The sequence below is a fragment of the Eurosta solidaginis genome, chromosome X (genome assembly GCF_040869045.1).
Source record: "Eurosta solidaginis isolate ZX-2024a chromosome X, ASM4086904v1, whole genome shotgun sequence".
NCBI classification, from domain to species: domain Eukaryota; kingdom Metazoa; phylum Arthropoda; class Insecta; order Diptera; family Tephritidae; genus Eurosta; species Eurosta solidaginis.
Window position 1 is genome coordinate 122,730,318 of NC_090324.1, and position 15,146 is coordinate 122,745,463.

General features: G+C 27.5%; 2 pseudogenes; both read right to left on the minus strand.

Moving 5' to 3' along the window:
- Positions 1 to 5,701: 5,701 nt before the first annotated feature.
- LOC137234194 (NADH-ubiquinone oxidoreductase chain 4-like) lies at positions 5,702 to 7,036 on the minus strand (annotated as a pseudogene).
- A 2,028-nt stretch (positions 7,037 to 9,064) lies between these two features.
- LOC137235120 (NADH-ubiquinone oxidoreductase chain 4-like) lies at positions 9,065 to 10,097 on the minus strand (annotated as a pseudogene).
- Between the last annotated feature and the right edge of the window lie 5,049 nt (positions 10,098 to 15,146).

Sequence of the window (15,146 nt, forward strand, 5' to 3'; positions counted from 1 at the left end):
TTACATTTTCGTTGTAAAATCAAAAGAAGTTTTTTATAAATTTCTTTATTATTACTATAATTTATTCACTACATATACACAAATGTATATTTTTATGCATATATGTATATATTTATATATATAGATATGTATATATTCATTTATATATTCAAAAATTTTTCAATTACCCTAACAACTTCAATGTTATACTCTAAATTTAAGCTATTTGAATAAAACAATAATAATACAATTATTAATATTGGTACATATATTAGCAAAACTAAGGGGCGCTGCAATCTCTAAGCCGATGCTAAGCAGTGACGGGAATTTACATCAATAATTCAATCATTATGTATCTACATAAACGAATTGTGTCTACACATATGTACCATGTACGTATACGAGCAGCGGAGAATCAATGCACAAACACATGCATACATCTGAGATAATCCTGAAGGTATGCAATGAGAGAAGCTATAAATCGTGCAATTGTAGTTACAGCTGAGAAGTTTGAGAGCTGCTGGCCACTAGTAGATTCTGGAAGCGCCTAGAAGATGCGAACGTTGAAATCAGAGAGTATAAAAGGCAGCAAATGTAGAGGCGCTGGAATTCAGTTTGAGTTGAGCTATCAAGCAGTTATTGATTAAGCAGGCAATCTGGCGGGCAATAGTAGAGTTTAATTTGAGCTATCAATCAGTTGGTTATTAAGGAAGCTATTCGTTACAAAGTATAAGTGTTATTGTGGAGTACTTTAATAAAGGTCGTTTTTCCATTATTCAATATTGGAGTTATTTATTCAACAGTTTAGCGATACGAACGTTGGCAAAAGATTGCAAATAAGGGGAATTGCAGTAAATTCGTTACAATTGGTGTCAGAAGAGGAATTGTTGAATAAATTCCAGAGTTGCAGAGCACAACAAGGACATGGCGAAGTTAAGTGAATTAAGGATCCAGCAACTGAAAAAGGCGTTGGAAGCCCGTGGATTGAATACAACCGGCAATAAACTCGAACTTCAGACAAGACTACGACAGGCAATGGAATTAGAAGGAATTGACGTGGAAGAGTATGACTTTCATCTTGATGGCGAGGAAACAACAAAAATGGAAGAGACAGTTACGCAGACAGTTACGAGCACAGACTTGAACATAATTTTGGCTACAATAGCTGCTCAAACATCGACAGTGGCGTCTCAACTGGAATCGCAAAAGACAGATATAACATCTCAATTGGCATCTCAACTGGAAGAACAAAAGACAAGTATAGCATCCCAACTGGAATCCCAAGAGACACGAATTACATCAAAGATGGAAACACAACTGAAAGAACATGAGGCACGCATAACAGTACAACTCGAAGCGCAGGAGGCGCGTATATCATCAAAACTCGAAGCGCGTATGGACGAGAAAATAACGCAGTTTGAGGAAAAAATCGAAGCATAGGTGAATGCTTTGAGAGGTCTTAGACAGGAGTTGCAATTACATCGCCCAGCTGTTACAGCAAGCAATCCCAAGGTAAAACCACCATCCTTTGACGGTTCTGTTCCTTTCCAGGTCTTTAGGCTACAGTTTGAGAAGACCGCAGCAGTGAACAACTGGAATGCTGAAGATAAAGTTGCTGCACTGTTCATGGCGTTGAAAGGGCCTGCAGCTGAGATTTTACAAACCATTCCAGAGGGCGAACGGAACTGTTATGAAGCATTGATGGGCGCTCTAGAGAGACGATACGGAACTGAGAATAGGAGACAGATATACCAAATGGAATTGCTGAGCCGCTTCTAGAGGCCTGGTGAAACATTGCAAGAGTTTGCGTCGGATATTGAAAGGCTAGCACATTTAGCGAATGCGGATGAACCCGTGGAATACACTGAAAGGGTAAACATTCAGAGCTTTATAAATAGCATTCGAGACGTCGAAACAAAGCGAGCTACATACGCAAACCCAAAGCCAACATTCGCAGAAACGGTGTCACAAGCTCTGATTCAGGAAACAGCGTCGCTTCTGTGTAAGCCAGTTTTCAAAGCACGCCGCGTGGAAGTAGAAAGGCCAGAGTGGGTAGACGCAATATTGGAGGTGCTGAAAGGGTCGCAAGAGCGGAGTGGAAGGTTTATCAAATGTTTCAAATGCAGGAAGCCCGGTCACATTGCACGTCATTGCGATCTTGGCCCTGGTAGTTTCAACTTGGGTGGCCGTAAACGCAAATCTGGAGGAAATGAGCAAGAGCGTGTCGGATGTAAAGAACGAAAACTTGCCCCGGCTACTGAATGTCCTATGATATCTGTGTCGCTAATTGGAAGGAAATCAAGCAGTCTTACCGTCAGAGGGAATGTGGATGGCAAGGAGCGTGTACTGACTGTAGATACTTGGTCAACAGGAGAGTAAAACCGTTACCTAGAGCAAGGTTGCGTACGGTCACTGGCGAGTATAATCACGTCCAGGTAGAAGTGATATGTGAAGTTTTATTGAAAGTTCACAGCTCTACACAAATTCGTTGTGGCGAAGATCGTTGAGGAAGTCATATTGGGAGTGGACTTCTTGGTTGACCATGACATCAAGATCGATATGCAGAGAAGGGTAATGCGTTACGAGAACCAGGATATACCACTTAACTTCAAGTTGGAGAAAGGGTTCAGTAGTAATCGAGTAATGGTGGAGAAGACTCGACAAAGGCCACGAAAGTCAAAAGAAAAGATTGATGGATCGAGTGGGCCAAATAAAGCGAAATTAAAAGTACCTGCGAGAAAAAGACCGGCATCGACAAACCCTAATGGACGCACTAAAACGACTGAAAGAATTTTTCAGAAAGAATGCAAGGGTGGTTTCAAGCCAGCGCCCACTTCTGTTGTGAAACGTTCAGACGATAATGATGATGCAAAGTCAATCGGTCAAGCTCTGCGAAGAAGCTCATTGGCCAAACAACAGATTTCGAGAGAACGAAAAAGAATAATGAGTAGTAAGATGAAACGCAGGTACAATGAGAACAAAAATTCGGAAGGTTTCTTGGAGGGAGATTTGATACTGTTAAACAACCCTCACCGGCGGAAAGGTGTTCCAGCCAAATTTCGGTGCAGTTAAGAAGGCCCGTTCAAAGTTGGGAAAAAGGTCAGTGATACCATCTACCGCATACAAACCACTGGTAAACCACGGATTAGAAGAGTGCTACATTTGGAGCAGCGTTTAGATCGAGAGATTTGTCTGATCGGGACGATCAGACTTAGGTGGAGGGCAGTGTTACGAATATTAGCAAAACTAAGGGGTGCTGCTATCTCCGAGCCCATGCTAAGCAGTGACGTGAATTCACATCAATAATTCAATCACTATGTATCTACATAAAAAAAAAAAATAATAATTGCGTCTACACATATGTACCATGTACGTATACGAGCAGCGGAGAATCAATGCACAAACACATGCATACATCTGAGATACTCCTGAAAGTATGCAATGAGAGAAGCTATAAAATCGTGGAATTGTAGTTACAGCTGAGAAGTTTGAGAGCTGCTGGCAACTAGTAGATTCTGGAAGCGCCTAGAAGATGCGAAAGTTGAAATCAGAGAGTATAAAAGGCAGCAAATGTAGAGTCGCTGGAATTAAGTTTGAGTTGAGCTATCAAGCAGTTATTGATTAAGCACGCAATCTGGCGGGCAATAGTAGAATTTCATTTGAGCTATCAATCAGTTGGTTATTACGCAAGCTATTCGTTACAAAGTATAAGTGTTATTGTGGAGTACTTTAATAAAGGTCATTTTTTCCATTATTCAATATTGGAGTTATTTATTCAAAAGTTTAGCGATACGAACGTTGGCAGAAGATTGCAAATAAGGGGAATTGCGGTAAATTCGTTAAAATATAATAATTCATAAAATAAATAATGCTAAATAAATTTTTAAATTATTTTTATGAAAAACAACACGTAATTCAGAATATTTAATTAAATTATTATATAAATTTTGACTACCTAAAAATTCAGATCAACTTTGATCAAAAGATTTATAAACTATATTTCCCAATACTAAAGGATAATTAATTACTCCATAAGTAGAGATATAAGGTATAAATCATATTGAACCAAAATAACTAATAATTAAATAATTATTTAAAGATTTATTAAAATAAAATAAAGATACATTAGAAATTATATACCCAATACTCCTCCTAAAATACAAATAAATAATGTTATAAGTTTTATATAAAAAGGTAAACAAATATATAAGGAGTAACAAATAATAATCATCTCAATATTCCACCCCCTAAAATTCTTATAATTACTAATCCTATTATACCTCGAAGTATAATTCACCTATCATCATTTAATATATTTAAAGATCCACAATTTAACTCACCAACTATTGAATAATATATTAAACGAAATGAATAACATACAGTTAAACCAGTTCAAAAAAAAAAATAGAAAAAATATCTAAAAAAAAAAACAAAAAAAATTTTCACCCTGAAGACGATTACCGTGTGTAATCGAAATATATTGGTAATATATAAAAAAACCCTTGTGTTTTTATTTCAATTCGGACCTCAAGTCAGCTAGCAAAAACTGATTAAAAAAATTAATATAATTTATAGAAACTATTTCTAAAATTATATCCTTAGAATAAAACCCAGCTAAAAAAGGTATCCCACATAAAGCTAAATTTGCAACATTAAAACAAATTGAAGTAAAAGGTATAAAATTTCTTAACCCCCTCTATCAAACTAATATCTTGAGAATTATTCATATTATGAATAATAGCACCTGCACACATAAATAACAACGCTTTAAATAAAGCATGAATTAATAAATGAAAAAACGCCAATTTTATAAACCCTATTGATAAAATACTTATTATTAGACCCAACTGACTTAAAGTAGATAATGCAATAATTTCTTTTAAATCAAATTCAAAATTAGCACCTAATCCAGCTATAAATATGGTTAGTCCAGATAATAATAATAAAATGCATCTTAATAAAGAACCCGATAATAAAATATTAAACCGAATTAATAAATATACCCCAGCAGTTACAAGAGTTGAAGAATGTACTAAATCAGAAACAGGAGAAGGCGCAGCTATTGCTGCAGGTAATCAAGAAGAAAAAGGAATTTGAGCTCTTTTAGTCATAGCTGCTAATATAATTAATAATATTACAACATTCATCTCAAAATCATTTTCTATAAATCATTTTCTAAATAAAAAATAAATTTTCAACTCCCATAATTTAATATTTAAGAAATAGCTAATAAAAAAGCAACATCACCAACACGATTTGATAATACTGTTAATATCCCAGCATTATCAGATTTAAAATTTTGAAAATAAATTACTAAACAATAAGAAACTAATCCTAATCCATCTCAACCCAATAAAATTCTAATCAAATTAGGAGAAATAATTAATAACATCATTGATATAATAAACATAAAAACTAATATAATAAAACGATTAATATTGAACTCACTTATTATATATTATTTTCTAATAATTAATAACAAAAGAAGAAATCATTAATACAAAAGATATAAATAATAATCTTATTCAATCAAATAAAAAAGTTATAACAATTCTAGAAGAATTTAATAAAAAATTTAAACATAAAAAAAAAATCTAAAATTAATTAATAATAAAAATCCAATATTACAAATAGATAATTTTTTCACAATTTAAAATGATTAAATCATATCATTGACATCACAAATCAATATTTTAATTAAACTATTTAAATTATTTTAAAATCAAATTATACAGATATCTCTCTTTAAAATCAATATATTTAGTGGAAATCAATGTAAAAATGAAAGAAGATATTTTCGAATTTTCCCCACTCTAAAAAAATATAAACCAGAAATATTTTTCCCATGCTGAGTATAAGCATATAAATATAAAGTATAACAAGCTCCAAAAAAAGACATTAATGATAACATAATTATGCTTAACCAAGATCATCCAATAATTCTATTTAATAAGGAAACTTCTCCTAATAAATTTAATGATGGAGGAGCAGATATATTACAAATACACAATAAAAATCATCATAAAGTCATTGAAGGTATACAATTTAATAAACCTTTATTAATTAATAATCTACGACTCCCTAATCGTTCATAAGTAATATTTGCTAGACAAAATAAACCAGATGAACAAAGACCATGAGCAATTATTAATACTTAAGCACCAGATAACCCTCAATAATTTAATGTTAAAATACCTCTTAAAACAATTCTTATATGAGAAAAAGAAGAATAAGCACTTAAAGATTTCAAATCAGTTTGACGTAAACAAACTAAACTTATTAAAAATCCCCCAACTAATCTAATTCTAATAAAAATATAATTATATTTAAAACCACTAAATTTTAAAAATGAAAAAATTCGTAATAAACCATAACCCCCTAATTTAATATAATTCCTTCTAAAATTATTGAACCTGAAACAGGAGCCTCCACGTGAGCTTTAGGTAATCATAAATGCACTAAAAATATAGTTTGTTTTTACTAAAAAAGATATAATTAATGATAAATATAACAAATCATAATTAAATAGATATGTATATAAAAAATAAAAATTTTAATTTATAAAAGTATTATATAAAGAAAAAATACTAATCAATATAGGCAAAGAAACAAATAAAGTATAAAATAATAAATAAATTCCAGTTTGTAAACGTTAAGGTTGTTAACCTCAACCTAAAACTAAAAATAATGAAGGAGTTAATCTACTTTCAAAAAATAAATAAAATATAAATAAATTTATTGAACTAAAAGTTAAAATTAAAAATATTAATAAAACTAAAATATTTAATAAAAATAAATTTTTATAATTATCCAATTTATTAATTATAAAACTAGCATTTAATATAAGAATACAAATTCAAAGTCTTAATAAAATTAATCCATTTGAAAGAACATCTATACCTAAAAAATAAGAAATATTTATAAAATAATTAAAACTATACTTAAATAAAATCATTATCAACATTATTAAAAATAATAATAACTGAACCATTAAATAAAATTTTTTTATAAAACAAATAGGAAATATAAAAATTAGCATAAAAATAAATTTTAACATTATAACAAATTAAAAGATTGAAAATAATCATTACCATAAGTTCGAATTAATGAAACTAAAATTGAAAGACCTAATACCCCTTCACAAACTCTAAAAAGTAAAAATAAAATTCTAAAAAATATTCTATAGTCTATTAAATTTAAATATATAAACAATATAAAAAATAAACTCAAAACAATATATTCTAATCTCAACAATATTGATAACAAATGTTTACGATTAGAAACAAAAATTAAAACTCCAATTAAAAATTATTAGCATTAGTTTCAATAGTTTAATAAAAACATTGGTCTGGTAAATCAAAAATAAAAATTCTTTTTTAAAACTTAAAGAAAAAATAAACTTCATTATCATTAATCTCCAAAATTAATATTTTTATAAACTATTCCTTGTATAATTCAATTAACTTATTTTATTACTACATTAATTTCTAGACTAATTTTTATTCAAATAAATCACCCATTAGCTATAGGACTAATATTACAAATACAAACATTACAAATTTGTATATTAACAGGAATATTATATAAAACATTCTGATTTTCTTATATTTTATTTTTAATTTTTTTTAGGAGAAATATTAGTATTATTTATTTATGTTACTTCACTAGCATCAAATGAAATATTTTCATTATCAATTAAAATAACAATTTCATGCATCATAATATTCATTGTTATAATAATAATTTCAATTTTCTTAGATAAACTTTTATCTTAAATTATATAGAAAATAATGAAATAAACACAATATATGATATAAAATCATTTGTACAAGAAAATTCTATTATACTTAATAAATTATATAATTATCCAATAAATATAATAACTATCATATTAATAAACTATTTATTAATTGCCGTAGTAAAAATTACTAATATATTTTATGGATCACTACGAATTGTAAACTAATGAATAAGCCTTTACGGAATCAATATCCTCTAATTAAAATTGCTTATAATTCTTTAATTGATTTACCAAAACCTATTAATATCTCAACTTGATGAACATTCGGTTCATTATTAGGATTACGTTTAATTATCCAAATTATAACAGGGTTATTTTTAGCTATACATTACACCGCAAATATTAATTTAGCTTTTGACAGAGTAAATCACATTTGTCGAAAAGTAAGCTACGGTTGATTATTACGAACATTATATGCTAATGGTGCATCCTTTTTTTTATTTGTATCTATTTACATATTGGACGAGGAATTTACTATATATCCTATTTATTTCCACCTACATGATCAATTAGAGTTTTAATTTTATTTTTAGTAATAGCAACAGCTTTTATAGGATATGTGTTACCCTGAGGCCAAATATCTTTTTGAGGTGCAACATTTATTACAAATTTATTATCAGCAATTCCTTATTTAGGAATAGATTTAGTTCAATGAGTATGAGGAGGGTTTGCAGTTGATAATGCTACATTAACTCGATTCTTTACTTTCAATTTTATTTAACCTTTTATTGTACTAGCTATAACAATAATTCATCTATTATTCTTACATCAAACAGGATCAAATAATCCTATTGGATTAAATTCAAATATTGATAAAATTCCATTCCATCCTTATTTTTCATACAAAGATATTATTGGATTCATTATTATAATTTCAATAATGATGTTATTAACATTAATTCACCCATACCTACTAGGAGACCCAGATAATTTTATTCCAGCAAACCTACTAGTAACTCCTATTCATATTCAACCATAATGATATTTTTTATTTGCTTATGCAATTTTACGATCAATCCCTAATAAATTAGGAGGAGTTATAGCACTAAAAAACACTTTCAAGCTAAATACATTAATTTATCATAACGGAAACGAGATAAAGTACCACGAACTCAAATAAATAAAAAAGAAATAATATTAATTTTAAATAAAACACAAAATTTAATAAATCACAACCTAAAAAAAGAACTCTATAAAATATTCTTATAAATAAAATTCTAGAATATTCAGCTATAAAAATTAATGCAAATCCACCTATTCTATATTCAACATTAAACCCAGAGTCTAATTCAGATTCACCTTCAGCAAATTCAAAAGGTGTTCGATTAGTTTCAGCTAAACAAATACAAAATCAAATTAAACTAAGAGGTAAAAAGATTACTAAAAATCAAAAATATTTTTGATAATAAAAAAATTGAAAAATATTATATCTTCCAATTAAACAAACATAAATGCCTCTTAAAATAATTCCTATATGAGAAACAGAAGAATAAGCAATTAAAGATTTCAAATTAGTTTGACGTAAACAAACTAAACTAATTAAAAATCCCCCAAATAATCTAATTCTAATAAAAATATAATTATATTTAAAACCACTAAATTTTAAAAATGAAAAAATTCGTAATAAACCATAACCCCCTAATTTTAATATAATTCCTGCTAAAATTATTGAACCTGAAGCAGGAGCCTCCACATGAGCTTTAGGTAATCATAAATGCACTAAAAATATAGTTATTTTTACTAAAAAAGATATAATTAATGATAATTATAACAAATCATAATTAAATAGATATTTATATAAAAAATAAAAATTTTAATTTATTAAAGTATTATATAAATAAAAAATACTAATCAATATAGGCAAAGAAATAAATAAAGTATAAAATAATAAATAAATTCCAGCTTATAAACGTTCAGGTTGATAACCTCAACCTAAAACTAAAAATAATGCAGGAATTAATCTACTTTCAAAAAATAAATAAAATATAAATAAATTTATTGAACTAAAAGTTAAAATTAAAAATATTAATAAAACTAAAATATTTAATAAAAATAAATTTTTATAATTACCCAATTTATTAATTATATAACTAGCATTTAATATAAGAATACAAATTCAAAGTCTTAATAAAATGAATCCATTTGAAAGAACATCTATACCTAAAAAATAAGAAATATTTATAAAATAATTAAAACTAAAACTAAATAAAATCATTATAAACATTATTAAAAATAATAATAACTGAACCATTCAATAAAATTTTTTTATAAAACAAATAGGAAATATAAAAATTAGCATACAAATAAATTTTAACATTATAACAAATTAAAAGATTGAAAATAATCATTACCATAAGTTCGAATTAATGAAACTAAAATTGAAAGACCTAATACCCCTTCACAAACTCTAAAAATTAAAAATAAAATTCTAAAAAATATTCTATAGTCTATTAAATTTAAATATATAAGCAATATAAAAAATAAACTCAAAACAATATATTTTAATCTCAACAATATTGATAACAAATGTTTACGATTAGAAACAAAAATTAAAACTCCAATTAAAAATCAAATAAAAGGTAATATTGAATATAAAATTATTAGCATTAGTTTTAATAGTTTAATAAAAACATTGGTCTTGTAAATCAAAAATAAAAATTCTGTTTTAAAACTTCAAGAAAAAAGAAACTTCTTTATCATTAATCTCCAAAATTAATATTTTTATAAACTATTCCTTGTATAATTCAATTAACTTTTTTTATTACTACATTAATTTCTAGACTAATTTTTATTCAAATAAATCACCCATTAGCTATGGGACTAATATTACTTATACAAACAATACAAATTTGTATATTAACAGAAATATTATATAAAACATTCTGATTTTCTTATATTTTATTTTTAATTTTTTTAGAAGGAATATTAGTATTATTTATTTATGTTACTTCACTAGCATCAAATGAAATATTTTCATTTTCAATTAAAATAACAATTTCATGCATCATAATATTCATTGTTATAATAATAATTTCAATTTTCTTAGATAAACTTTTTATCTTAAATTATTTAGAAAATAATGAAATAAAAACAATATATGATATAAAATCATTTATACAAAAAAATTCTATTATACTGAATAAATTATATAACTATCCAATAAATATAATAACTATCATATTAATAAACTATTTATTAATTACATTAATTGCCGTAGTAAAAGTTACTAATATATTTTATGGATCATTACGAATTATAAACTAATGAATAAACCTTTACGGAATCAACATCCTCTAATTAAAATTGCTTATAATGCTTTAATTGATTTACTAAAACCTATTAATATCTCAACTTGATGAAATTTCGGTTCATTATTAGGATTATGTTTAATTATCCAAATTATAACAGGGTTATTTTTAGCTATACATTACACCGCAAATATTAATTTAGCTTTTGACAGAGTAAATCACATTTGTCGAAATGTAAGCTACGGTTGATTATTACGAACATTACATGCTAATGGTGCATCCTTTTTTTTATTTGTATCTATTTACATATTGGACGAGGAATTTACTATATATCCTATTTATTTACACCTGCATGATTAATTGGAGTTTTAATTTTATTTTTAGTAATAGCAACAGCTTTTGTAGGATATGTGTTACCATGAGGCCAAATATCTTTTTGAGGTGCAACAGTTATTACAAATTTATTATCAGCCATTCCTTATTTAGGAATAGATTTAGTTCAATGAGTATGAGGAGGGTTTGCAGTTGATAATGCTACATTAACTCGATTCTTTACTTTCCATTTTATTTAACCTTTTATTGTACTAGCTATAACAATAATGCATCTATTATTCTTACATCAAACAGGATCAAATAATCCTATTGGATTAAATTCAAATATTGATAAAATTCCATTCCATCCTTATTTTTCATACAAAGATATTACTGGATTCATTATTATAATTTCAATAATGATATTATTAACATTAATTCACCCATACCTACTAGGAGACCCAGATAATTTTATTCCAGCAAACCTATTAGTAACTCCTATCCATGTTCAACCAGAATGATATTTTTTATTTGCTTATGCAATTCTACGATCACTCTCTAATAAATTAGGAGGAGTTATAGCACTAATTATATCAATCGCAAATTTAGCAATTCTCCCATTTTATAACTTAAGAAATTTCCGAGGAATTCAATTCTATCCTATCAATAATAAAAAAATATTATAATTATTACAGTAATTTTATTAACATGAATCGGAGCACGACCAGTAGAAACTCCTTATATTATTGTAGGTCAAATTTCAACAATTATTTACTTTTATACTACATTATAAATCCCATAATTAATTAATGATGAGATAATTTAACCAAATAGTTAATGAGCTTGAATAAGCATATGTTTTGAAAACATAATATAGAGAAATACTTTCCATTAACTTTACTTAACAAAATCAATTAAATAAAATTTAATAACAACAACTTAAACCCAATAAAAAATAATAAATAATTCATAGAAATTGGTAAAAAACACTTTCAAGCTAAATACATTAATTTATCATAACGGAAACGAGGTAAAGTACCACGAACTGAAATAAATATAAAAGAAATAAATATTAATTTTAAATAAAACACAAAATTTAATAAATCACAACCTAAAAAAAGAACTCTAAATAATATTCTTATAAATAAAATTGTAGAATATTCAGCTATAAAAATTAATCCAAATCCACCTATTCTATATTCAATATTAAACCCAGAGCCTAATTCAGATTCACCTTCAGCAAAATCAAAAGGTGTTCGATTAGTTTCAGCTAAACAAATACAAACACAAATTAAACTAAGAGGTAAAAAGATTACTAAACATCAAAAATATTTTTGATAATAAAAAAATTGAAAAATATTATATCTTCCAATTAAAAAAACTTACTTACTTACTTAATTGGCGCTTAACCGTATAAACGGTTATGGCCGTCCAACCAGGCGCGCCAGTCGCTCCTTCGCTCCGCCAACCGGCGCCAATTGGTCACATCAAGGGAGTTTAAATCGTTTTCCACCTGGTCCTTCCAACGGAGTGGGGCCGCCCTCTACCTCTGCTTCCATAGGCGGGTTCCGATAGAAACACTTTCTTGGCCGGAGCATCATCTTTCATTCGCATAACATGGCCTAGCTAGCGCAGCCGCTGCGTTTTAATTCGCTGGACTATGTTGATGTCTGCGTATAGCTCGTACAGCTCATCATTAAATATTCTTCGGTAATCGCCATCGCCAACGCGTAGAGGTCCATAAATCTTTCGAAGAACTTTTCTCTCGAACACTCCCAAAGCCGCTTCATCTGCTGATGTCATGGTCCTTGCTTCTGCCCCATATAGCAGGACGGGTACGATAGGTGACTTGTAGAGTATGATTTTCGTTCGCCGAGAGGACTTTACTTTTCAATTGCCTACCTAGTCCAAAGTAGCATTTATTGGCAAAATTGATTCTTCGCTGGATTTCAGTGCTGATGTTGTTGCTAGTGTTGATGCTGGTTCCCAAATAAACGAAGTCTTTTACTGACAGCAGGTACTTCAAACCCATCTTTACCGCTTCTTTTTCCAGTTTGGAGTAAGCAGAACTAACAGCGCGGGTGTTTAGGCCGATGATATCAATGTCGTCAAAAAACAAAAGACAATAAAATTAAAATTATTCTAACTTCATAAGAAATTGTTTGGGCAACTGCCCGCAACGTCCCTAATAAAGCATAATTATAACTTGAAGATCAACCAGCAATTATCATTCTATAAACACCTAATCTAGCACAACTTAAAAAAAATAATAAACCTACATTAAAAGAAAATAATTTTACAAACAAAGGCATACAAAATCAAACAACTAAAGAAAGAAACAAAGAAAAAATTGGAGAAAAATAATAAGAAACATAATTAGATAATAAAGGATAAGTTTGTTCCTTAGTAAATATTTTAATTGCATCACAAAAGACTGAGGAATTCCTAACAAACCAACCTTATTTGGACCTTTCCGAATTTGAATATACCCTAATACTTTAGGTTCCAAAAGAGTCAAAAATGCAACTCTCACTAAAACACAAGTAACTAAAATTAGTGAACTAATTAAAGTCAAAAACAATTCAAAAATAAACAAGTACTATTTGTAATTAAAAATTACATCTATAAATTCTAAATTTAATGCACTAATCTGCCAAAATAGTTAATTAGATTATATTAATAAAATTCACATAAATAAAATATAATTATTTTAATAACTGGTCCTTTCGTACTAAGATATTATAATGTATTAAAGATAGAAACCAACCTGGCTCACGCCGGTTTGAACTCAGATCAAATAAGAATTTAAAAGTCGAACAGACTTATCATTTAAGCAACTACACCTAAAATTATATCTTAATCCAACATCGAGGTCGCAACCCTTTTTATCAATAAGAACTCTCCAAAAAAATTACGCTGTTATCCCTAAAGTAACTTGTTCTTTTAATCATTAATAATGGATCAATAAATCATAATTAAATTTTAATATCACCCCAATAAAATAATGTTACAAATTAAAATAAAATAAATCCAAAAAATTTAAATTTATAAAATTATAAAGATTTATAGGGTCTTCCGTCTTTTAACAAAATTTTAGCTTTTTTACTAAAATATAAAATTCTATAATAAATTTATATGAAACAGATTATACTTCATCCAACCATTCATACAAGCCTTCAATTAAGAGACTAATGATTATGCTACATTTGCACAGTTAAATTACTGCGGCCATAAAAAAAAATCATTGGGCAGGTTAGACTTCAAAACTAACTCAAAAAGACATGTTTTTGTTAAACAGGCGAGTAATATGTTTGCCGAGTTCTTTATATAAACTTTCCATTCAAAATTACTTATAGATATATATATATACTAATTTAATCATTATTTCTTTTCAAATAAAATTACAAAAAATTTTTTTATAAAAAATTAAAATATAAATAAATAATATTTAAATAAAATAATTTTTAACAAAATTAATAATAATTGCTAATCCTAAGCATATATTTTTATAATTAATTTATTTCATTTATAATAATATATTTTAAAGCTTATCCCTTAAAATATGATAATTTATAAATTTATTTATTAACAAAATAAATAAATAAATCAAAAATTACTAAATTAAATTTATTTCTAAAAAAAACTAGATATATTTATAAACGAATAACATTTCATTTCTAATAATCTATTCAAAATAATTTTAATACATTAAATTTAATAAATTATTAACTCTTATAGGTAGGTAGGTTGAACTGACCTGTCCATGAGGACCTCACATAGACTGACTGAGTCCGTAGTGTTACCAG